The following is a 23,797-nucleotide window of genomic DNA, read 5'->3' as shown; positions in this document are numbered from 1 at the left end:
AGATGTTACGCATCCCCCAATACGATGCAGCATAAAGTGCACAGTACTACCAATGAAGTCGTCTTAAAGAAAAAAAATTGGACCCAAATCTTATCAAAAGTCCATATTTTACCAATGATTTCGGGAGGTAGAGAAACCAGGTAAATAACTAAGCTTTGGGATAATGATTCCTATTAACCCAACTCACAAGAGACTGATGCCAGTATATCAATTTCTGTTGCTCAGATATTTTCTATAATGGAATACTCAGGTATTTTCTTTTGAGAATACCCTCTTTCTGCTTTTCTGACAATCTATTATCTAAGAATCTACCAAGCTTCAACACGTTACTTGGTGAATATGATATCAGAGCATACAGACTTGGGTGTTCTTGAAGGTATTTGATCTTGGGTGCAAACAGAGCCTTGTGGATTAATTTTACTTCACTCCAGGGAACTACATTCAATATCCAGAAGAATCACGCTCTTAGATATGCTTTTGGATTTGTATGTACCCTCAAAACTACATTGTGTTTTTTTTCTGTGTGGAGCTCTAAATATTTTTAATTGACATAAATGACGGATCTTATCGTGTTTATACGCTGAGTGTAGGTCTATCTTATTATTCTAGCTGCTCCATAGTATTCCATCAGATGCATAGAGCCCATGCGAATTCTCCTGGTGACTGAAATCTATTTTGCCCCCAAAGTATCACTACCACAAATAATCTCGCACTAAACATCCTTGAACATATCCTGTTACAATCAGAGTTTATCTGGATACATGCCCAGATGTGGGATTCACTAAATACTGAAGATTGCTCTCTGGGCTGACTCTACCAGTTTATACTTCTACTAGCATTTCATAGAGTTCATATTTCTTCATACTCTCAATAACAATTGGCATTCTTTAATGTAGTATTTTCTCCCCAATCTGATGGATGCAAACTGGTATCTCACTGTTGTCTTAATTGCTATCTCTTTGATTTCTAGTGTGACTGAGTATTGCCTCATATACTTATTAGGCATTTGGGCTTCCCCTAGTGTGAACTGTATCTTTATATCCACAGCCCATTTTTCCAGTAGGTCTCTCTCCTATCTTTTTCTTCCTTTAAAGTTAACAATTCTCCTCTAAGTTAATATATTCAATGTAATTCTGATCAAAATCACAGCACGATTTTGCCTTGTGTTAAAAAAAAAAAAAACAACCAGTTGCCATCAAGTTGACTCCAACTCATGGCGACCTCAGGTGTGTCACAGTAGAACTGTGGTCCATAGAGTTTTCAATAGTAGATTGCCAGACCTTTCTTCCGAGGCACCTCTGGGTGGACTAGAACCTCCAACCTCTTGGCTCATTAACTGTTTGTACCACCCAGGGACCCCTGCTTTGCCTTAGAGATATTTTATACATGGCATTTGACCCCACAGATGGTAAGCTCTCAGAAGGCAAGGGTACTGTCACTTTTGAATCTCCCGTAGCACTCATGCCAGAGCCCCAATCAGAGCAGTCCTCAATAAATGTTTGTTGATTGATTCTTTGTATGAGCTGAGGGGCAGGGAGAGGAAGATGTTGCTCAAAAAGCTGACCACTTTATAAAAGACAGAGAGGCTGGACACGGTGGTGGAGCTGGCTGGCAAAGGGTAGACATAGCAGGATGAGCAGCTATAATATACGGACCATTGCTGGTGGGATCACCACGGAGAAAGTTCCGTTCTGCAGGCTTAGGACAAGTGACCTTCATGATCCCACATCTAAAAGAAAACAACAGAAACACCACCAAAATCTACAACCTTTTAGGTAGACATATCCCACCTGAGAGCCCCGTTTTCCTCTAGTTCTGAGGGTGAGGGCCAGGCTCAGTCCAGAAGCTTCTGTGAGCTGTGGCTAGTGGCTGGCCACCTTACACAGTCTCATAGCAAGTCTTGTTCTGGATGGTAGGGATGAGAATGCGATTCCTTAGAAACAACAGGCAGCACAGAGAGCGTGGGAAGGGGCTGTCCTTGCTCAGCACCTGCCACCCAGATTGCCCACTCACTCTTCTCGAGTTCCATCTTTATTCTGCCTAATAAATTGCAGAAGACTTCAAAGTTTCTCTAGTTAAGAGCTGCAGGGAGACAGCTATTCCACCTCTGTTGAATGAAGACCCTGGATTTTGCTTAACTAGCACGCCATGCTGAAGGAGTTGGACCTGATTCCTTTTAGCACATGGACGGTTAAACCCACAAGGCTCTATAATAGGAATTATCTTACATTGTACTTTTTTGCTTAAGGGTGTGTGTCTTATATTGGCTCCCCAGATAGACTGCAAGCTGTCTGAGGACATAAACCACAGATTATACCTCTTTGCTTTTGGTAGGGAGTAACGCTCATAATGAAAAACCCAAACCCAAACCCCCACTGCTATCGAGTCGATTCCAACCCACAGTAACCCTATGGGACAAGAATAGAACTGCCCTATAGAGTTTCTAAGGCTGTAAATCTTTATGGAAGCAGACGGCCACATCTTTCTCCCTCAGAGCAGCTGGTGGTTTCGAACTGCTGCCCTTCTAGTTAGCAGCCAAGTGCTTTAACCACGGCACCACCAGGGTTCTTCTTGCTCGTAATTAAGCACTCAATAATTATTTGTTACCTGTGCTAATGAGTGAATTAATTAGAATGAGTAATCAAAGCTGGCTTGTCAGTCTTTTTGCTTGACCTCTTTGGAATTGTATGCAGGCACCTGACCTAGCAAACATGCTGATCTTGTATTTTGGGATCATTGAATCAGTTGGGAGCAATATGACTTTGTAGATATGCCTCCTCATTGGAGGAAGAGTAAAGGAGTTAAAACTGAAAAGTTATAAACAGCCCCAAATCGGTATGGATTGGTTGAGTGCACATAGTGTGGATTACTCAGGACTCTTCTTAGTTGTATCTGCAATGAACAAGTTGACCAACTTTTCTGCCAAGCCCAATTTCTCTCTCTGGCTTAATTTGCTCTGGGCATTTTATAGCTAGCCCTTGAGTGGTGCAGAATTATGTATCATTTAACCAGATCCTGGTTATTAGCTGAGGGTTGGATACAAGATCCAGCCAGCCAGCTGATTGACTGGCCAGCAATCAGTTGTCTCTCATGGATTCTGAATGAAGGCGGGAAAAAATAAGCAGCCCTGAGGAGTACAGCCAAATCACATTAGTATTGGCATGCTTTTGTAAAGACCCATGAACTCTTGTTGTTGAAGTCCCCAGACATTTCCTAATTCCTGCCCTTCCAACTCCTGGTGTGCAACTTATCTCGGAATTTTGAAAAACTTCTTTATATCCTTAAAAATGCATTCCTCTACACTTTTCCCTTATCCTTTCTAAAATCTGAGCTACTTTGAACAGGCTTCTGATCTTTGCCACCCAACAAGCTATGTCTAAAGCACTCTTTTTAATACTGATTCCATTTCTTGGGCATTTGATAGACAGCCAGCAGCCCTACTGGTCTCTCCAGCAGATGATGATCCTGCTGGTGGGAGGGAGGCTGGAGTGAGCCAATACATCTCAGCGGAAGTAGGCTATTCTCTGGGCTGTGTCTCTCACATCAAACAGACTTGAGAAGGCCCAGAATAGAAGGACTTCAATGTGAGACCATGCAGCCTGCTGAACTCAGGTCCTCAGCACTTAGCATCCCCTGACTCCTCTGATCAGATTGGCCATACACAGTGGTCTTAGCTCTTGTGATAACAATGAATCCAGCCAACCTGCAGCAGGATCATAGAATTCCAGGACAGGAATCGACCTTAGAAATCTACTAATTTATTTATCATCTCTACAGCTTTTCTTATAAGTGATCATTCAACCTTTTCTTGAACATGATAGGGCAACCAATTTTTGTTGTTAGTTGCCAGAGTAGACTCCAACTTACAGCAACCCATGTATGACAAAACAAAATGTTGCCTAGTCCTATGCCATCTTCATGATTGTTGGTATGTCTGAGTCCATCGTTGTGGCCATTATGTCAACCCATCTTACTGAGGGCTTCCCTCATCTTTGCTGACCCTCCACTTTACCAAATATGATGTCCTTCTCCAGTGATCAGTCCCTCCTGATGACACATCCAAAGTAAAAAAAGTAGAAGTCTTGGACAATATTCTGTGATCCATGGAGTTTTCCTTGCTAATTTTTAGAAGCAGATTGCCAGGTCCCTCTTCCTAGTCTGTCTTGGTCTGGAAGCGCCACTGAAACCTGTCTAACATGGGTGACCCTGCTGGTATTTATAATACTGGTGGCATCACTTCCAGTATCATAGGAACACGCAAGCCACCACAGTGCAACAAACTGACAGGTGGTGGAGCCTATTTTTAGATACTCTAATTGAAAGAATGCTGACTGTAATTGCAAACCAAAGTCTTCCCCGCTTTAATTTCTACCCACTGGTACTAGTTCTGGACCTCTCTAGATATATACAAACATTAAATTCTTTAAAAATTAAGTCAGCCCTTCAAACATGTAGACAAAAGAATCATCTCTCTTAAATCTTCCTCTCTCCAGCCTAAATATCCTAAATTCCTACAACCATTTCTTCTGTAACGTAATTTTGAATCCCTTCACCATCACAGTTCCTTTTTCCTGGCGGTACTCTATTTTGTTTCTGGATTATTCTTTAAATGTGACAACCATGCAACTTTGAATAATATCTGACCAGGGAGGGGTAGAATAGGGCTCTCATCCCCTTTCTTGCTTATGATTGCATTTACCTTTTGGAGCAACACCTCATTTTTAACTGCTGCTGTGTTTGCATCCACCCAAACTGCCCAGTCATTGACAGAAGGCTGGCCCGGAGTCAATGACACCTGGGCTCTGACTTGCCTGTTCCATCCTGGGGGCTCTAGAGTGGCCGGTCATGTCCTCCCCACCCTGACCCTCTTCTTACAGAATCAGCCTCAATCGGCTCCACAAGGGATAGCCCCACCCCTGCGATAATCATGGGCCTGAGGTGGGCCCTGATCTCAGCTGGCCGAGGGAGCCACGCCTGCCTGAGCCAGCTAGCTGTGAGGAGTCTAGGCCATGGAGATTTGGAAGTTGCCTCTGCCCTTCAAGGATGGTTATGAGTGAGCAGAGGAGCCAGTCTACAGAGAACATGAAGGCTGCTGGAAGCAGAAACATCAAGAAAGGGAAATTAACCAGTGACTTTCCAGTTTTAAAGTATCAAAATTAAAACAAAAGCTACAATTTTCAACAATTTCCAAACCAGGAGCCAGTTCTTTTCTCAACCTATAACCCCAGTTTTAAATAAATTACATTTGAAGTTAACTGGAATAAAGACTAGGAAGTATTACTCTGTTTTCCATTTATTGTGCCTGTTGGGAATTGGAGGAAAGAAATCTTGTTAGCTCTTGGCCTCACAACCCTTTCACAAAATGTAATGAGAGACAGAAGAGTGCAAAAAACAAAAGAAGGAAACCATCTTCCACAACATGACTTAACAATTAAAGAGAATGACTGCCAAGTTGGGCACCCTTCTCTCCTGCAAGGTTTCTGCTGTATTTTTAGATGCTCCTCAAGAAAAGAACATCAGTGCACCCTAGAATGCATCTAGATTGAGGTCAAGGTGGCTAGGCTGAGTGCCAATAGCAGACCTGAAACCGTGGCTAGAAAGGGGCTCTGAGAGCCAGGGGAGCTGGGGCTCAGTTGAAGAGAAAATGTCTCATGGAAGACAAACTAGAACTGCTGTGAGAGAGGCAGCAGAGCTCACAGGGAAGAATATTGTCTCTGAAGCCATTCAGTCCTAGGCTAAGCCTGACTCCTTTTTTTAACAGCCACGTGATGCTAGGCAGGTTTTTTCACTTGTCTGAGTTATAGTTTCCTCATATACAAAAGTAAACTAATAATAATGATCTCTGGAGCTATTGGAAGTAAAGCTTCTAGTCCTGAACCTGGCACACAGTGAATGCTTAATAAATATCTCTGAAGGAAGAGTAGGGCTTAGGGATGTGAAGGCGAAGGCATACCAAGGGAGGAGAATATTATAAGCAAAGATGAAATAATGGAAGTATTCTACAATCTCTCCTTTACAATGTCTTCTCTGCTTATAAACATGCCTTTTCCCCTATTTTAGGGAAAAAAGAGGACAGAAAAGAAACTTTTATCTCACTGTCATAGAGTCTCCCTCCACTTTATTAAAGTTCATGGAAGACTAGTCTACACTAAACCTCTTTGAGTTGGTTTCTATGAAGTTTCTCTGAATATACCCCCTTTTAAATTTAAGATTCTTTGATAAGGAATTTTGATATCAAACAAACAAAACTGGACTAAGACCCCAGGGAAGTCTTTGGACTTCATTGGCTTAATTTTCTTGTGGGTAAAATGAAGACATTGAATTGATTGTTCTGTAAGGCTCTTTTCACTCCACGATTCTAATCTTATTGTTCGCATTCTATACTTCCACACTTGAGAGGTTTTAAAAATAAAAACAGAACTGTGTAACTTTATGTGTAATCCCTGCTAAATGTCATCTTGTATTTTGGTTAATCTTCCAAAAATCTCACCTACTGAAATATGTTTGTGTCTTTGATTAGGCAAATAGTGGTGTTGTTGTCTACCGTCAAGTTGATTCCAGCTCACAGAGACCCTATACGACTGTTATAGGTTGAATTGTGTCCCCTAAAAATGTGTGTCAACTTGGCCAGGCCATGATTCTCCGTATTGTGTGACTGTCCACTATTTTGTTATCTGATGTGATTTTCCTATGTGTTATAAATCCTGCCTCTATGATGTTAATGAGGCAGGATTAGTGGCAGTTATGTTAATGAGGCAGGACTCAATCTAGAAAGATTAGGTTTTTATCTTAAGTCAATCTCTTTTGACATATAAAAGAGATAAGCAAGCAGAAAGACAGAGGAAACTCGTGCCACCAAGAATGAAGAACCAGAAGGGAAGCACATCCTTTGGATCTGGGGTCCCTGTGCTAAGAACCTCCTTGACAGGGGAATATTGATGACAAGGACCTTCCCCTAGAGGTAACAGAGAAAGCCTTCCCCTGAATTCAGACTTCTAGCCTCCTAGACCATGAGAGAAAAAAATTTCTCTTTGTTAAAGCCATCCACTTGTGGTATTTCTGTTACAGCAGCTCTAGGTAACTAAGACAATGACACAGTTGATCTACCCCATAAGATTTCTTAGCCTGTCATCTTTATGGGAGCAGACCACCACGTCTTTTCTCTCACAGAGCAGCTGGTGGATTTGAACCTCTGATCTTTCAGTTAGCAGCCGTGCTCTTAGTCCTTATCAAGAGCACTGGCTTCACACCTCTTCACAGAAATCTATATAATAGCCATCTCTCACATCAGCTGAATACCCAGAAATTCCATCTATATGTAGATGGCTTAAAAATTCATTCATTTATTCATTCATTCAGTTTCACCAGAGGCTAGCTGCAGACCAAGGGCATATCTTTCGAACTTTAGTGGAAAGATATATGATTAGCAGATGCAGTAGCTTAGATTTAATATGATCGGTGATGATGGCCACCCAAATACAAGCTACCTGCATCTTGAAGGACCCTGTAGGTGGGCTCTACAGCATTGGACTGACCAAAATGCTCAGTCATTCCAGTTATGCCAAGGTCAGATAAGGAACACATAAAGAACTAGTGAAACGCAGATTTGTCAATTTGTATTTGTTAGTAACACTGGGGTAAAGACTTCGTAGGAAAGGATGTAGGAATTATTGGCTCAAATGAGCTCTTGGCTTGTCTTCAGATTTCAATTATGCAAGGCTACCCCCATCCCTCGTTAATAAACCCTCCCTCGTTACCAGACATAAATTAAAAATCAGCTTAAGGTTCAACTTGGCAACAGGGTGAAAGCACACACCAACAGAATGTATCTCTGAGGCAAAAATGTTGGCTGCATCTATTTGAAATTCATACATGCTTCAAAAGACAGACACGCAAAAGCAAGACTGATTATCCCAGCTATAGTGTTAAAGAGCAAGGTAATTGGAGACATGAGATATTTCTTGGACACATCATCTCTGGGAAAAACAAATGCCCCTGAACATGATGTGACTTTCAGAGAGGCTCAAGGAAAAGAGGTAAAGTAGAGACAGGAGTAGATAAGCCCATCACTGTCATCTGTGTCCACCAGCCACAGAGGGCTCTTTGCTGCTGCCCATCCTTGCTCACCTTAACACTCGTGTGAATGAACCATGGAGCCCCAGCCTCACAGATCCTTAATGCCTGCTCTTTGTCACAGGCTAGAAATGCTTCAAGTCCCACATCTACAATTTAGACATCCCTCATTGCAACAAATCTTCTTGCTCTTCCTCACTCTTCACTCTCCCATTCCAGTTCAGCATGTTCTCTGTCTTTGTTAACAGTCCCAGGCTCTCAGCTCCTTGAAACCCCCCCATTCTACTAGTTCCTGTTTGACTCCATTTTAGTTCCGTCTCAACTATGTCATCCTTTCCAATTAACTGCTAACAAGTCCCCATGCCTGCAGACTCCATCATCTGCCTCAGTTTCTTCAGTTGGAAAATGAGTCTAATTATACCTACTTCATTGGGTTGGTGTGACAATGAAATGAGGTAATGTGTACTAAGTGATTGATGTATGGCCTGCGCATTTTACTCACTCAATAAATGGTAGCTCTACTATATTCTACAATCCCCCCTTCTTTACAATGTTTTCCCCTCTACTCACAAATATGCTCTTTCCCTATTAAAGAAAAAAAATTTTTTTTTTTTTTTGGGGAAAAATCTTTGTCTCACTTAAAGCTGTCATAGAGTCCCCCCTCCTCTTCCTCATTAAAGTTCTTGAAAGACTAGTCCCTACTCACAACATCCTCTTTTGTCAATTTTCATATCCCTGAAGCCAAGAGAGTATGATTTTGGACCCATGGTGCTATTGGTTCATTATTCCCCCACTGTCCTCCCCATTCTGCCTTGCTTCCTGATTCTAGTCTCTCAAGTTCAAAATTCCAGGTGGTTCTCAATGCTTCCCTCATTTTCTCTCTGATACTCAACAGATCGCTAGATTTGATTGATTCTGACATGAAATGTTACCCTTTTCTGTATTCCCAGTGCCTCAAAGCCAGCCTTTGCTGTCCTGGACCGCGACAATCACAACTCATCTCTCATCTCTCTTGGCCTCTGTAGTCCCTCCTTCATACTCCACTCTGCTGAAAAACGTCCAGTGATTCCTCATCAGCTCTATGATAACACCTAAGTTCTGTAGCATGGCACAAGGGGACCTGCCGAAGGGCCCAATCCTCCCTACTGTGGTCAGGTCCATGCACACGCATGCCGTACACACTGAAATTTATTCTATGTCCTACAAGTACCAGAGTCTTTTAGGGCTTCTCACCTTTGCCATGCTCCACCTAGCTGGACTCTCGTTGCCCTTTCATGGCTGGTTAAAGTCCTATACCTCCCTTAAGATCCAAGTCAAATACCACCCACTTTGTGAAGACTTCCCTGACCTCCTCCCCAGGATTTCCACTGCACTTTGCTCTCACTCTGTAATTTGCCTTTAGCAGGTCTGCCTTTCCCACTACACAGTAAGCCCCTTGGCAGCACCTGTAACCTCAGCACCTGGCACAAGACCAGGCTCATGTTAGGTGGCCAAATACTGTGTGATGCACAGTAATAAAACCGAGGGACGAGGTGCTCTGAGGATCTCTGTATGTCAGAGTTCTCTGTAGCTAACCCTGTTCGCTGCACCAATTGTATCAAACTAGTCCAGGGAGGCTGAGATCATTCACTTCTGATGCCAAATGTGTGGTAGATAATAAATCCCATTCCACATGCCAACTGTGTCCTGTAGAAATCTCAGCTTTCCTCCCTGGTCAGTTCAGACACCAGCTGCTCCATGCAGTCCTTTCTCTCTCATCCTCATTCACCTGGGGCTAGGTCTGTGGGTACTGGCCCCTTCTCTATTTCTTAGGTTCGATAATCCACTGGAATGACTCACAAACTCCAGGGAAAGGGGTATCTTTAACCTAGGAGGAAAAAAAGATACAAACACATAGGGCGAGGTCAGGACAGGCCTTGGCACAGAGCTTCCATGTCCCCAGGGGACACACCTACCCTCCGAAGAGCAGATGTTCACTCTCTCCGCCCAGGAAGCTCCATTGAGCCTCCAGCTCCAAGGCCTTTTTTTGATCTCATCATGTGACCACGACAGATTACATCATGTCTCCTGAGGCTTAGTCAGCATTGAGCCCCCAGGTAGTCCCTCTTGGTCAGGTTGGCCCCTGAGTCATTGGCCTCAGGTATAGCCCTGCTCTCAGAAACTAGGACCAAAGATCAAATTGTTTACAGCAAGGAGTTCCAAACCTTGCAACCTCTGAAACCAGAGTCCAAGAAACCCCAGGAGAAGTGAGTAGCATGAGAGAGAGGGGTGAGAAGGCTCTACTCCATTCCTTATGTAGGCTCCAAGATCCACTTGAGAGAGAGGGAAGTCCAGAGGCTACGTAATGGAGTGTACCTGACTCCCTGACCACCAATCATGACATTATACTCTGGAGGAGAGGGGTGGTTGTGACAAGTGCTGCCAATATGTGCTAAGTTGCATTCAGTGGATGCTCCTTGGCTCATGAATTCACAGGCCTCCCAGAGACGAAGACTGGGCCACCATTTATGAATGAGTCGCCAGTGTGCACTTATTACCGTGTCTGTTCAGGGCCAGGCCATAAAAAGGTGTTGTTGTTGGTTGCCATCAAGTCAGCTCTGACTCATGTACATTCCCATGTACAATGGAATGAAATGTTGCCTGGTCCTGTACCATCTTCACAATCATTGACATGCTCAAATTCTTTGTTGCAAGTCACTGTGCATTTTGATTGCCTTCCAACATAGAGGGCTCATCTTCCAGCACTATATCAGATAATATTATGTTGTGACCCATAGGATTTTCATTGTCTGATTTTCAGAAGTAGCTCACCAGGCCTCTCTGTCTTAGTTTGGAAGCTCTGCTAAAACCTGTCCACCAGGGGTGACCCTGCTGGTATTTGAAATATTGGTGGCGTAGCTTCCAGCATCACAGCAACACATAGCCACCACAGTACAACAAACGGACAGGCAGTTAGTGGATAAAAAGATACCAATGTTAAAATAAACCCTAAGCATCTAACTAAGCAGAAACAAGGGCAGGTTGGAAGTGTGAGGTGCAGGCTCAAGAAATACCCTATTTGTCTTTGCAGGCACTCTCCTGATGACCTGAGCTCTGGTCCTGGTGGGTAGAGGCTTCCCAAGACAAGCCTTACCCAGGTTTTTTGGAAACCAAGAGGACTGAGGCCTGACCCAAAGGCAACTTAACAAAGCAGTACTTGGTCAGACAGCAACACTGTGGTTTGCAGCAAGGACCTAAAGGGAGCTTAGGATTTCAAAAGCTTCATGGCAATGGTAATGAAAACAAAGTCTGCTCAGAGCAACTTTGAAAGAAACCAGCCTAGCCACAAGGAACCAAGACAGATGGGCTGTCCGGGAAGTGTGTTTATTAGAGGCACATGTAAAATCTTACATGACCCCATCAGGGAGTTTGGTGACATTATTAACGTGTGACAGCTGACGTGGAGGTGGCATCGGCAGAGGTTAATGAATGACTCAGGGGTGTTATTTATTATTGTTATTTTTGCCCTCCCTTCAGTGGTTTATAGAAAGCACTTAGTCAAGATTTCCAGGCCAGCCATATACAAATGACATAAGGCGGATTCTCAGGGGAGCCCATCTCTGATGCAGGGTTGCCAGCTAGAAGGCAGCACGGAAGCAAAAGGGAGTGAATAGTCGGCTAAGCAGTACCAAACCAAAATGGCAAATGCTAGTCTGGCCTCAACCAGAGTTAGCAAGCACCCTAAAGCCTGAGGGACTGGAAAGAGTGGGTCAGGAGGGCACTGCAGCCCATCTGCTGAGAAGGAATGAGCATTCTTCAAGGTGACCAAGCCTGGATTGGTTTAAAAATATCAGCAAGCTGAGTGCCACATTTCTGGCAATGCACATAAATCATACCTAGAAAACATTTTCCAAGGGACTGTTAGTGCCCGTGATTTACTTATGCAAGGTGATAGTTGGTGTTTATAGCAACGGTTGTTAGATGCTGTAGAGTTGGCTCCAACCCCTGGTGTACCTATGTATAGCAGAAAGGAGCATAGCCCAGTTCTACACCATCTTCACGATCATTGGCATGTTTAGGTCCATTGTTGTGGCTATTGTGCCAATTTATCTTATTGAGGATTTCCCTCATTTTGTCTGACCCTCTAGTTTACCGACCATGATGTCCTTTTCTAGTGATTGGTCTTTTCTGATGATGTGTCCAAAGGAAGGGTGCCAAAGTCTCTCCATTCTCTCTTCTAAGAAGCATTCTGATTTGTTTATTCTTTTGGCAGTCCACGTTATATTCAATATTCTTCTCCAACATTATAGTTTTAATGCATCCATTCTTCTTATGTCTTCATTTTTGGCTGTCCAACTTGCATATGGAATGATTTAAAAGGTCTTTTCACTCTCCTGTATCAACAGAGATGGTACAAATTGCAGACCACTGCACAGCAAGTTCGACATGTGTGGTAAACTATGTTCTTCACAATACGATGAACTACTCTAAAAGGAGATTAATGTTTTCGTCTTTTTTTCTTTGGTGAGAGCTATGTATCTATCATCATCCTCTAGCTATCTATTGCTGGAGACAAGGTTGGATTATGTAAGAAGAGAAGGCATTTGCATGGATGTGCCTCAGCAGAAAGAGATCTTTCTAAAATCTTTCTATGTTTCCTCTATTTATATTATCTGTTTCTTTTTGTTTATTCCAAGGCTTCTGGCCTTCTTTACGGCTTGACAACCCAGAGGGACTTTTAGTTCCCTAAGTTTGAACTTAGGGAGTTCAGAATGCTCCTTGGAAGTGAGGCTGGAGAGAATTTGTCTACATACTTTGGACATGTTGTCAGGAGGGACCAGCCCCTGGAGGACATCGCGCTTGGTAAAGCAGAGTGTCACTAAAAAAGAGGGAGATCCTCAATGAGATGACATAGCAACGATTGTGAGAATGGCGCAGGACCGGACAGTGTTTCATTCTGTTGTACATAGGGCTGCTACGAGTCAGAACTGACTCGATAGCACCTAACAACAACAAGAAGTCTAAACTTGCATATCAATATGTTATTCTGTGCCCAAGTTACTTTTGCACAGAGTTCATCAAGGCTCTCCAGGAACCAAGGAAACCAACAGATAGCTTTTGTGATCACTTTCAAGCTGACCATGAACAAGATCACTGAGCAACTGTGGGGTTGCCCAGGCTATAAAAGCCTCTGTGGCAAGCTTAAGAAGTCAATGATGTACTGAGCTAGATACATGCCTCTCAGAAGGGACAACCTCATGGTGAAGAGGGCTTAGGGAAAAGATATGCTTTCCATTGGATGCCATTTTGTTAGACTACTCATGGTAGGGCTGGCAAAGTTTCTCTATACCTGCACTGCCTCACAATAAATAGCAAGTCACCACTCAAGTTCCTCTGGAACACCAGGGGCCTGCAGTAGCTGGGAAAGCAATGTAAAGGTGAATGGCCAAAAGGAAGATGGGACTAGAGAGGGGAGAGCTATAGAGGAGAGAATAAGAGGGGCCCAGGCTGCCACAACTAACCTGAGATGATTGCTAGCATGATCCAACTCCTTCATATGGATGAGGTTTTCCTTTAGTCTGAACCAACTCAGAATAGTGCCCTTCACCGAACTGATAATGGGGCGTGAACTTCATGCAAACCTCCTTGTGCCTGTGATGAACAGCTTAGACTGTGGTTTTTCTTAGGAAAAAACACAATTCAGGCTGATGCTGCAGTGAAGCCCAGTGATCTCTCGGCCAATTGGGGTTGGATAGGGGGCAAGGCCAAGAGAAGAGGAAACAGAAGTTGAGCTCATAGTACCAAAGGGACACAGCCTTAAGGACAGCAGTATTCCAACCACATGATAACATGGCAGGAAACAATAAATGGCGAAGCCAATGAGAAGTCTAGGAATACATCTTTGGAAAAACCCAACAAGGCCCTTGAGCATCAGCCAGGATTATACAAGGGCTATTCAGCACTTGGCTGGGGAACCGGCTCTGGGGAGAACCCCTGATCAAATACTCCCTGGACATGTGCTCATAGGAATGATGAACACTTTTGATTCTGGAGCTAGTTAGGGCCAAGCAGAGCTCCAAGATCCCTTTGGCCCAAAAAAACAAAGAATGGGGCCTCCCTAACTTCTGGCCCTAACGTGCAGGGAGGTTGTTGGCCCACGACTTCAGGTTGGTTGGACTGAACTTCTCATGACATTCTGGACAGCTCTTCTTGGTGTTACAGGCAGTAGTCATCTTAGCTGGCTTACACAAAGGTAAGTGTAAAGCGTAAGTGGAAAATTCAGGGCATTGGGAGGAATTAAAAGATGGGTTTTTCCAGAGTAACCAGCACTTTCCTGCTTTTAGGACATGTAATTACAATGTCTGCATTCAGCTGGAGACCCAGCTTCCTGTACTGACCCGGTTCCCAACAGCCCTTCCCTCCCTCTGTATTTCTGTAGTACATGTATGGCCTTGAATCATTCCTAAACATTTCCTGTATGTACCATACTCTTTCCATTTTAATAATCCTCTCATCTCTTGCACTATGTGCCTGTATTGGAATTTGAAGGCAAGAAAATAATGGTTGGTCCCGGTCCTTATGGAACATGGAGTACAGTGACAGATATGGGCACATGAATAACATTAATTTGGAAGCACAGAGGTAGGAGCCTTGGGGTCTGGTGTGGCCAGTGGGGTTCACAGCAGTAGGAACTGGAGTAGGATGTTCCTCACCAGAGACAATGGGGTCTTAAAACCAGAGGTATAAGCCGGGTGGAGAATCATTGCAGAAAACCACATGGAAATCTAAAGCCAATGACTCAGTAGGGGCCGGAAATGGAAAATAATGTAGGGCACAGGATAGGAATAGGAAGCACAGAGTTAAGAACAATGAAGAGAGGGCTGGGCACTTACTTAAAATAGCTAGTGCTCACAGGTCTTTGGGGGCAGCCAGGACAAAGCATGTGAGTGGGCCGGTTGGGCTTAAAAGATGAGGGATAGACTAATAAGTGAACAGATTTAAGAGATAATTCGGAAGCGATTGGCTAATGAGCATTGAAGGAGGCATCTAAGATAATCCTGATGTTCAGGTTTGGAGGCTGCCTGATAGAGGCATGATGATGACATAAGCTAACATGTAGACGGGGGAGAAGCAAGCCTGAGAAGGAAGGGGATGAGTCCATCTGGGGCACATTGAGTTTAAACTTTTCAAGGGATAGCCAGGTAGACTAGCTGTTTGGTAGATAGTTGGAAAGACAGTTTCTGAACCCCAGGATTTTGGTCAGGGTTGGAGACCTGCATCTGGGAGTCATCAACCAGAGAGGGTGAATACAGTGAGCAGCTGGCTCCAAGACTGAACCAAGGAGATCATCTACATCCTAAGAGCAGGCTTGAGTAAGAGAGAGCCATTTTGGTGACTGGTGCTTGCAGAAGCTAGACTGCAGGACTGGAGGAGGAATTGAAAAGTAGGAAATCAGAGGCAGTATGTGTAGACTTTCTTAAAAACACAGACTGATGGTGAAGGAAAGGTATAAGATGGAGCAGTAGTTTGAGAACAAGACAGAGCAGAGGAAATGTTTCTTCGAGTAGGAGAGTCTTAGGCGTGTGTGTTTGATGAATGTGAGAAAGGAGCCAGGTGAGGAGCCATGTTGAAGGTTCAAAACAGGGTGATGATCATGATGAGCTGGAGATTCTTAGAGGAGAGGAAAGGGGAGGGACCAGGTAGCAGGTCAGTCTTGAGGAAGAGCCATGACGCTTCTTTCTCTGAGGCAAAGGAAGGGCTTCAGGGATGGCTGAGAACCTGAGTGAGGCAGTGGAGCTTTCGGGCAACAACCTCTGCTCTTAGGGCTCCGTGTGTGTGTGCGTGCGCATGCGCGTGTGTGTGATGTGTTTGTGTGGTGTGTGAATGTGTGTAGTGTATGTGTGTGTGGTATGTGTGGTGTGTGTGAGTGTGTGTGATGTGTGTGTGTGAGTGATGTGCATGTGAGTGTTTGTTTATGTGTGTATGGTGTGTGTGATGTGTGTGTGCTGTGTGAGTGGTGTGTGTGTTTGTGTGTATCATGTGTTTGATGTGTGTGTGATGTGTGGATGTGTGTGTGTGGTATGCATTGAGTGTGTGGTATGTGTGTATCTGTGATGTCTGATGTGTGTGTATAATGTGTGTGTGATGTGTTTGTATATTTGTGATGTGTGTATATAATGTGTGTATATGTGATGTGTGCACGGTCTGTGTATTTATGCGTGTTTGTCTGCGTTTATGTATGTGTGATATGTGGAATGTGTGTGTGAATGTATGTGGTGTGTGAGTGATGTGTGTGTGTTTGTGTGTGTTTTTGTGTGTATAATGTACACGTAGTGTATGCGGCGCATGTGATGTATGTGGTGTGAATTATGCATATATGCGTGTATATGGTGTGTGTGTATACGTGTGTTTAAGTGTGTGGGATGTGCACTGGGTGTGTGTGAGGGTGTGATGTGTGATATGTGATGTGTGTGCATCAGTGATGCATGTGATATCTGTGTACAATCTGTGTGTGATGTGCATTGTGTGTGTGCGTGAGATATGAACCACGGTATCTTGGACTTAGGAGCCAGTCTTGCCCAGTTATTTCAATCACGTATATTTCCTCTGCCTTAGATAGTAATCTCTTTGAAGGCAAGGACTGTGGCTTTGACTTCTTTTGTCAAGTACAAGAATTACATGAATTGTGATTGAATGAACCTGGCTTACTCATCACTGATAGCCCTTTTTTCTCTCAGATTATCTAGGCAAGTCTGTAAGAAGCACAGAATGCCAAGTACCTTGATTTTTGAGAGCTGGGGTGTGCCTTTGGTGGCTATTTGTATTAGCCTGGAACATTTTGCAATGTTAACTTAATATGAAGAAAGTGGAGAGAAAAACCCAACTGATAGCTGAAAGATAATAATAATTACCTGGTGGAAAGGGAGAGTATTGAAAAAATAGTTTCCTTTCCTCTCTTTTAAGTTACCTTCTTTAGAGTCATAGTGAGCTGGAAGGTCCCCAGGTGGCAGTTTGGTACATTTGCTATTTTAGCTTTCCAAAGTTCTCTCTGTTGGTCATGGCAGGATACGCAGTACACTCATAAACTTGGGACTAAATCCAGTATGTAAGCCATTACTAACCAAGCCAAGGGCAGGAAAAGGTGTTTGCTCCATTGCCTAGCTTTGGCTAGATGTTTGACACAGATCTATTAGGAAATTTCCTCTACATCACCACCTGCCCTCAGCTCTTCTGTTCCTGACCAACCACAACATTTACAATTCACCATTCATTTTTAGCATTTGATTATACTCCACTTAGCACCTTAGCGGTGCTCACTGCTTCCTCATATCTTATCTCCTTCTCACATCGAACTGTAAGTTCCTGGAGAGCAAGGTCCGTGTCTGATTCATCTTTATATTCCCATCGCCTCAATCTGATTAGATATTGAATAAACATTTGTTCGTTGCATGAATAAATGGTTCACTGTTTCACATGTTTTTTACTGTCTCTGAACCTCAACTTCTTATCTAAAAGATGAGGAAGCTGAACTAGATTTTCTGTAAAGTCTTCCTAACTCAGAGATTCAATTATTTCAAGGCTCTGCTTCCCATACCAACTTTATGCATATTAGCAATTCATTCCTGAGTTAATCAATGTCTATAACCCTGTTCTAGGGCGTAGTGGATTTAGACTTTAAAATCTAGACAGAGAGACAGGAACAATCCACATGAAAGTAGCCAAAAATACGACAAAGTGCTGAAGTCTGAATTTTGGGACAGACCCTGGCAAAGAGAGTACAGCAGAAAATCAATGCTCAGAGGAGTGTACTTTAGGATTCCTCTGTTACCACTGTAAAAACCCTGGAAAGGATATATGTTAAGCTTTATCTCTCAGTGCTTAGCTAATTATAACTGGGGATAGAGGAGAGGATGGAATTTGTTATGAAACTTCTGCAACGCTAGTGGAAACAGTGCATATAACAGTTGTATTTTAATAAGGAATTGAAGAACGGTTGGTCTGGGGTGGGCCTGGGCAGGGTACACAGTTGGGTGTCAGGGAAACTGAATAGCCTGAGTAGCAAGAGAATCCTGGGTCCTTGAGGGAGATGGCACCAAAAGAAAAAGGTATGGGGAAAGAAAAGGGGAGATGTTACTGAGGAAAACCTGATTCGTCTCACGCTTGTCTCTAGAAAACCTGATTCGTCTTACGCTTGTCTCTAGGACTGGCTGGCTCCGCTAAGGAGAACGGTCATAAACAAGGCTTCAAAGAGAATGTGAAGTACTTACCTTACGGCGTGGAGCAAGGCAGTAGGCTCGTGGTCCTGCCCATAAGCATGATATCAGTATCTGTTGTGCCACTGGTCAATGAAATGGGGGGGAGGGGGCTGGCGAAGGGGGTAGGAGGAGAGTGGTTCCATCCCCCTCCACCACAACCCTGAGCCACTTCTCCCCTCCCTCCTACTATACCTCCCAAGAGTGGACTTGTGTCAGCTCCGAGGAAATAACTGTCAGGTGGCATGGGGTTATCTCTGGCCCCGTGGCTTTGGGCCCTGAGTAATTCACCTCCATATTAGTTCAACAGCATCATATTTCACCCCAGGCTCCTACTGGAGGAACAGGAGTGAGTGTGAACCACTGTAAACGCCAAGCAGGAGCCTGTGAGGATACGTGAGAGGGCAGGAGAGCTCTCAGTCAGGGTCTGAGGCTCTTCTCTCTGGGGCTTTGGCTCTTCAGAATCAGGAGGCAGTAGAAAGTGGATAAGGCTGTTCTTCAGGTTATGCAGAGGTTGAGCCCGTCTTTGACGAGCTCTGGTCACATGAAGAAGTCCCGGTGGAGCAGTGGTTAAGAGTTCAGCTGCTAACCAAAAGGTCACCAGTTCGAATCCACCAGCTGCTCCTTAGAAACCCTATGGGGCAGTTCTTCCCTCTCCTATAGAGTCGCTATGAGTTGGAATTGACTCGATGCCAGTGAGTTTGGTTTTTTGGTTTAGTCACATGAGCAGTAGGGCCCATGACTCTGTCGTCAGCATCATCATGAAACCACCCCCGAGAGCTGAGTTGAGTATGTGACCCTAGTCACATGCTCCCATAACTCACACTGTGGAGCCCAGTCCACAGCGCTGGCTTTGGCAGCATTTCTGTCTTGTACTTTTTGTTTTAATAACCATTTGAAGTTACCTTCTCGTTCCACAGTTCCCTTTGCCTTTGCTGATGCAAACAATACGGGAGAGGAGAGCAAATCCATTAGGCCATGAGTTCCCTACCGGAGCCCAGGGTGCTGGCTCACGAGAGGACGGAAGCCTGTTCCAGCCTGGCAGCGTAGCTGGCAGTGGCGCAATGGGGAGTGAGGGCAGATAGAAACACCAGAGGCAAATCAGTATCTTTTCCTTAGACTCTGTTCTGAGCTCTGCCTGGGCAGGCCACTATGCTTAAATCACTCCCAGCATCAAGAAGTACCCTTGAGTCCTGGCCTAGGGCTTGCTTTGGGTGCAGTCCCACTCCAGAAAAAATCACTCCCAGCATCAAGAAGTACCCTTGAGTCCTGGCCTAGGGCTTGCTTTGGGTGCAGTCCCACTCCAGAGGCTCAGCTTTTTGTACTTGAGTAGTGAAGGCTTCCTCTTTACGGTTAGTTCCAACAATCAGTCAAGTGCTCTTCAATTTTGTAAATACTCTTTTCGATTCTGTAAATATTTGGATTCTGGGCCAGGTATATACACATGTATGTATATATATATGGGTATACATATGTGTATATACACATGGATATGCATATACACACATAAACGCATATACATACATACATTATATATATATATATGTATATATATGCCACAAAGGCTAATAACATGGTTCCCTAGGTTTAAGGACTAGCAGTGCAGTTGAGGAAATATGCACATTAAAAATAATGACAACTATATAGTAAATGGGAGCCCTTGTGGCTCAGTGGTTAAGAGCTTGGTTACTAACCAAAAAGTCGTCAGTTCAGATCTACCAGCCACTCCTTGGAAACCCTGTGAGGCAATTCTGCTCTGTTCTATAGGGTCGCTATGATTTGGAATCGACTTAAGAACAAAGAGTTTATACAGTAAATGCTTCATTCATTTATTCACAAATATTACACTGTGACATACTGTCTTTAATGGGACAATCCAGTAAGGAGATGGTAAAAACCGAAGTAAGCAAAGAAAGGAATAAAAGCATTACTAACTGTACTGAGTGCTCTAATGGAACAACGGTGGGAACCTCTTTTAGACAGGGTGACATAGAAGGCCTTTCTGAGGAGGTGATGTTTAAGCTGAGACCTGGAAGATGGAGGGTGGAGGTGATGAAAAATCCAGGGAAAGGGAAGGGAATAGCCTATGCAAAGGCCCTGAGGCAAGAGGAAAGGCCTGAGGAAGTTCCAGGAACTGCCAGGGGGCCAATGGTGCTAGAAGGAAAATGAAGGTGTTGTGAAGCCAGACAGGCAGGACCAGATGGTACAAGGCTTGGCCAGGTGAGGTATGGGGGGTTTGATGCTAAACTCACTTGAAAGTGAAGTCGTGATACGCTGTAAGCGTGGTTTCAGATGACCGCGTTGGCTCCTGTGTGGGGAATGGATTGAAAGGTCAGGAGAGGAATAAACAATGTGCTATGGGAACACAGGATAAGAGGCAAAGGGGTGGGATTTGTGTCAGGAAGAGCCACCTGTGACAGGACAGTTCATCTCAGTCTGATAAATGACTAGGAGTTTGCCAAGTGAGAAGCCTGCCTTCAGGCAGAGAGGAAAAAATAAAAGTAAGCTTGAAAACTGCCTAAAGTTAGATGCGAGGTGAGTGGTAATCAAAGGGGAAGCACAGTGGAAGATGAGGCAGGACAATCGAGCTGAGGGGAGGCTGGCCTCAACCTGAGTGGCCCACTGAGGAGCTCTGGATAAAGCCCTTGCCCGGGGTCACTGGAAACCACGGAGTCACTGGAAACCACGGAGGCACTTTCCAGCAACTCCCAAGTAGCTCTTCCCCATGGCCTAAGACTGACATCACTAGGTCCAGGGGCTTGGGCTGCTGGTTGGAACCACTTTAGGATGAGGGTCACTTGAGCCAACAGAGACCCAACAAAGGGGTTGAAGTGAGTGCCTTTCACCACTTGAGCCCTGAAGTGTGCTTGGCTCACTGCATGGCTGCTAAGAGATGCCAACACAGCAGGGATTGAGGGGGCCAAGGTTGAGAGGGTGGAGGCTCTGGCCTCAGTCTTCAAGGCTCAAGTACTTCCTTCTCCTTAGAGCACCCCTGCTGAGCTTGGCTTCCCTACTGTCCTAGAACAATCCTCGCATACCTCGACGCAGCGTGAGGGCTGACCAGTATTAGTCGGCTGTTACTCCCACTCGCCAGCACCACTTTGCACACGTGGACAGGGATCAGTCTGAGCCCAGGCTGTGACATCGGAGCTGGCTCTCCCTGTCCCCCACCCATCATCCACTCGCACCAGATGATTCCTGTGGTGGTGGCCAAGGTTGAGGAAATGCAGAGGTTATCTGGGGTCTAGCCTGTGCTAGCCTGTGCTGAGGGTTCCCAGGGCAGAAACGGAAGCGGCAGCTTGCAGCACAGCCTGGGGCTCCTGAGACAGAGGGACAGCCTCCCATGTCTGAGCAGGACACAGTACAGCTCCAGCCCATTGACTGAGGGTACAGCGGAGCCATGGTGCCTCCAAGAGGCAGGCGTGCAGAGCCCTGGAGTGGCACAGACAATGGCGCTCCCTCAAGGACACAGGGGCAGAAGTGGGTGAGCACTGCTCTCGGGCAGCAACGGTAAGGGGCTGGGGCAGAATTTGTGTGAACATATGTGACACTCCCAACTCCCAGGTCACGTTGGTCATTATGAATACAACTGTGACGACAGTGAGATCTGGGCTACGTGCGTAAAAAGTCACTGTCCTAGATGGGGGTGGGGGGCCACTCCACCACCAGGATGGTCCAGGATAGCCCTGATTTCAAATGTCACACTGTACGAGTTCTTATATGGGCACTCATATTTACTACGGATCATGTTCCACTTTTTGGATTCAAAAAATGTTTACTATACCTCTTTTTTTTTTTTTTTTTTTTACTAATTAAAGCACAGTGTCTTGCACAGAAGGGCACCTAACAAATATCTGCTGTGTGATTCACTAATTAGATGAGCAAGTGAAGACTTCTATTTTAAAGGTCACTTCAGGCCCCATTTAGTTCCCAGTCACACCAGAGTCCCAGCTCAGCTGTGGCGTGAGAGCAGTGCCTGACAAAGGATGAGAGGAGGTCATTACCCTGGAAACCCCGTCAATACAGAGCAGGTCCCCGAAGCCGGGCGATAGCACATCCAATATACTGGGCATGCAGGAAGCACACACCCAGTTCATAGATTTTTCTCTTTCAATTTTCCAGGACTGATTTAAAGGCTGCCCCTAATGAATCATGGTCATGATGAAAGACTAGGAAGAGAATGAAGTCAAGATAATCCATTTTTAGCAGTCAGTGTCAAAGTTTTATCCCTTTGGCTGAGTCTGGTTTAATCAATAGTTAGGAGATTGGTTAGCTACTAATGACTGATTCATAAGTTTTTGTAGGAAATGTATTATGAAATAAATACCAATTGAAAGAATAAATATGGAAAGTTAAGGACAATAAAGTTACTAATAAGGCTTAAGAATCTCTCCCAGGTCCCCAAGCTCAGTTTGTGTCATCTCCACCTGCCCACCCCTGAATCAGAAATCTGTGAGTCACCCAACCATCCTCTTCCTCCTCCCCCTCCTCCATCCCCCAGTCTAGTTCTCCACCAAATTCTACTGATTTTATCAGCTATTTACCTAATCCTTCTCCTCCTCTCTGTAAGATTGAGGAAATAATAGTACCTATTTTTTTTTTATCTTGTACAGGGAGTCCCTGGGTGGTGTGAACAGTTAATTCACTAGGCTATTAACAAAAGGTTGTAGGTTCGAGCCCACCCAGAGTTGCCTCAGAAGAAAGGCCTCGTGATCCACGTCATTGGAAATCAACCATTGAAAACCCTGTGGAGCACGGCTCTATTCTGACACACATGGGGCCACCAGGAATCAGAGCTGACTTGACGGCAACTGTTAAACCTCATAGGGTAGTGGTGGGGATTGAATGCCTTAATAATGGGCACAGCACTGTGAAGACTGCAGCAATAAATATTACCCAATAATTTTAAGAAAAACCTGAGGTCCATCTTTGGATAATGAAAGAATCACTATTACATTTCCAAAGACTGAACTCCTCTAGCCTCTAGAAAAGGTAGACGAAGTTAGGCTCTGAACCACCCAGGCTTCCAAATGAGCCACTAAATTCCAGTGGGAAAGAAAAATACAGAGAAACCTGTCTGTGTGTTTTGTTGTTACTGTTTGTTTTTGGTGGATGTGAAAACTGGGGTTGGGATATGGCCTAGGGGGAAAGCGAATAGATTGAGAAAAGAAGCAGGGACCTGTGGATTCTGGGGGAAACCATGTACCAAAAACCTTAGTCCTAGTATTCCCTGGCAAGATTTGCAGAGAGGGGCAAAGACTATGAGGGACAAGCCTGTTAGCCACCACCTCCCGGGAGATGGGGGGACCAGCACAACCTGGACCATACAAGACCTGGAGTTCTTAACCCATCATAACCCAGAAAAATCAACTGACAAAGGCTGTCTGGTCTACCTTTATTAGAAGGAGCTCAAAACAGTGAAAATTTGCTTCAGAACATAAAGAAAGGTTAACATTTCTTGATCTTTGATGTTGTGGAAAAATATACTCCTT

General features: G+C 44.5%; 1 long non-coding RNA gene across 3 annotated transcripts; it reads right to left on the bottom strand.

The window, feature by feature from the left end:
- Positions 1–1,168: 1,168 nt before the first annotated feature.
- LOC126066750 (uncharacterized) lies at positions 1,169–19,495 on the bottom strand. Of its 3 annotated transcripts, none has more exons than XR_007515241.1 (2): positions 18,321–19,495; positions 1,169–12,446 (listed from the first exon to the last, which is right to left on the bottom strand). It is a non-coding gene; the product is annotated as an uncharacterized LOC126066750 (long non-coding RNA). The 3 variants fall into 3 exon arrangements; XR_007515242.1 differs by having other exon boundaries at positions 1,169–9,940; XR_007515240.1 differs by having other exon boundaries at positions 1,169–1,729.
- Positions 19,496–23,797: the final 4,302 nt, after the last annotated feature.

This window comes from Elephas maximus, chromosome 24 (assembly GCF_024166365.1).
Source record: "Elephas maximus indicus isolate mEleMax1 chromosome 24, mEleMax1 primary haplotype, whole genome shotgun sequence".
Classification (NCBI taxonomy): Eukaryota; Metazoa; Chordata; class Mammalia; order Proboscidea; family Elephantidae; genus Elephas; species Elephas maximus.
Note: the sequence above shows the minus strand (reverse complement) of the source record. Positions and strands in the feature narration are given on the sequence as shown.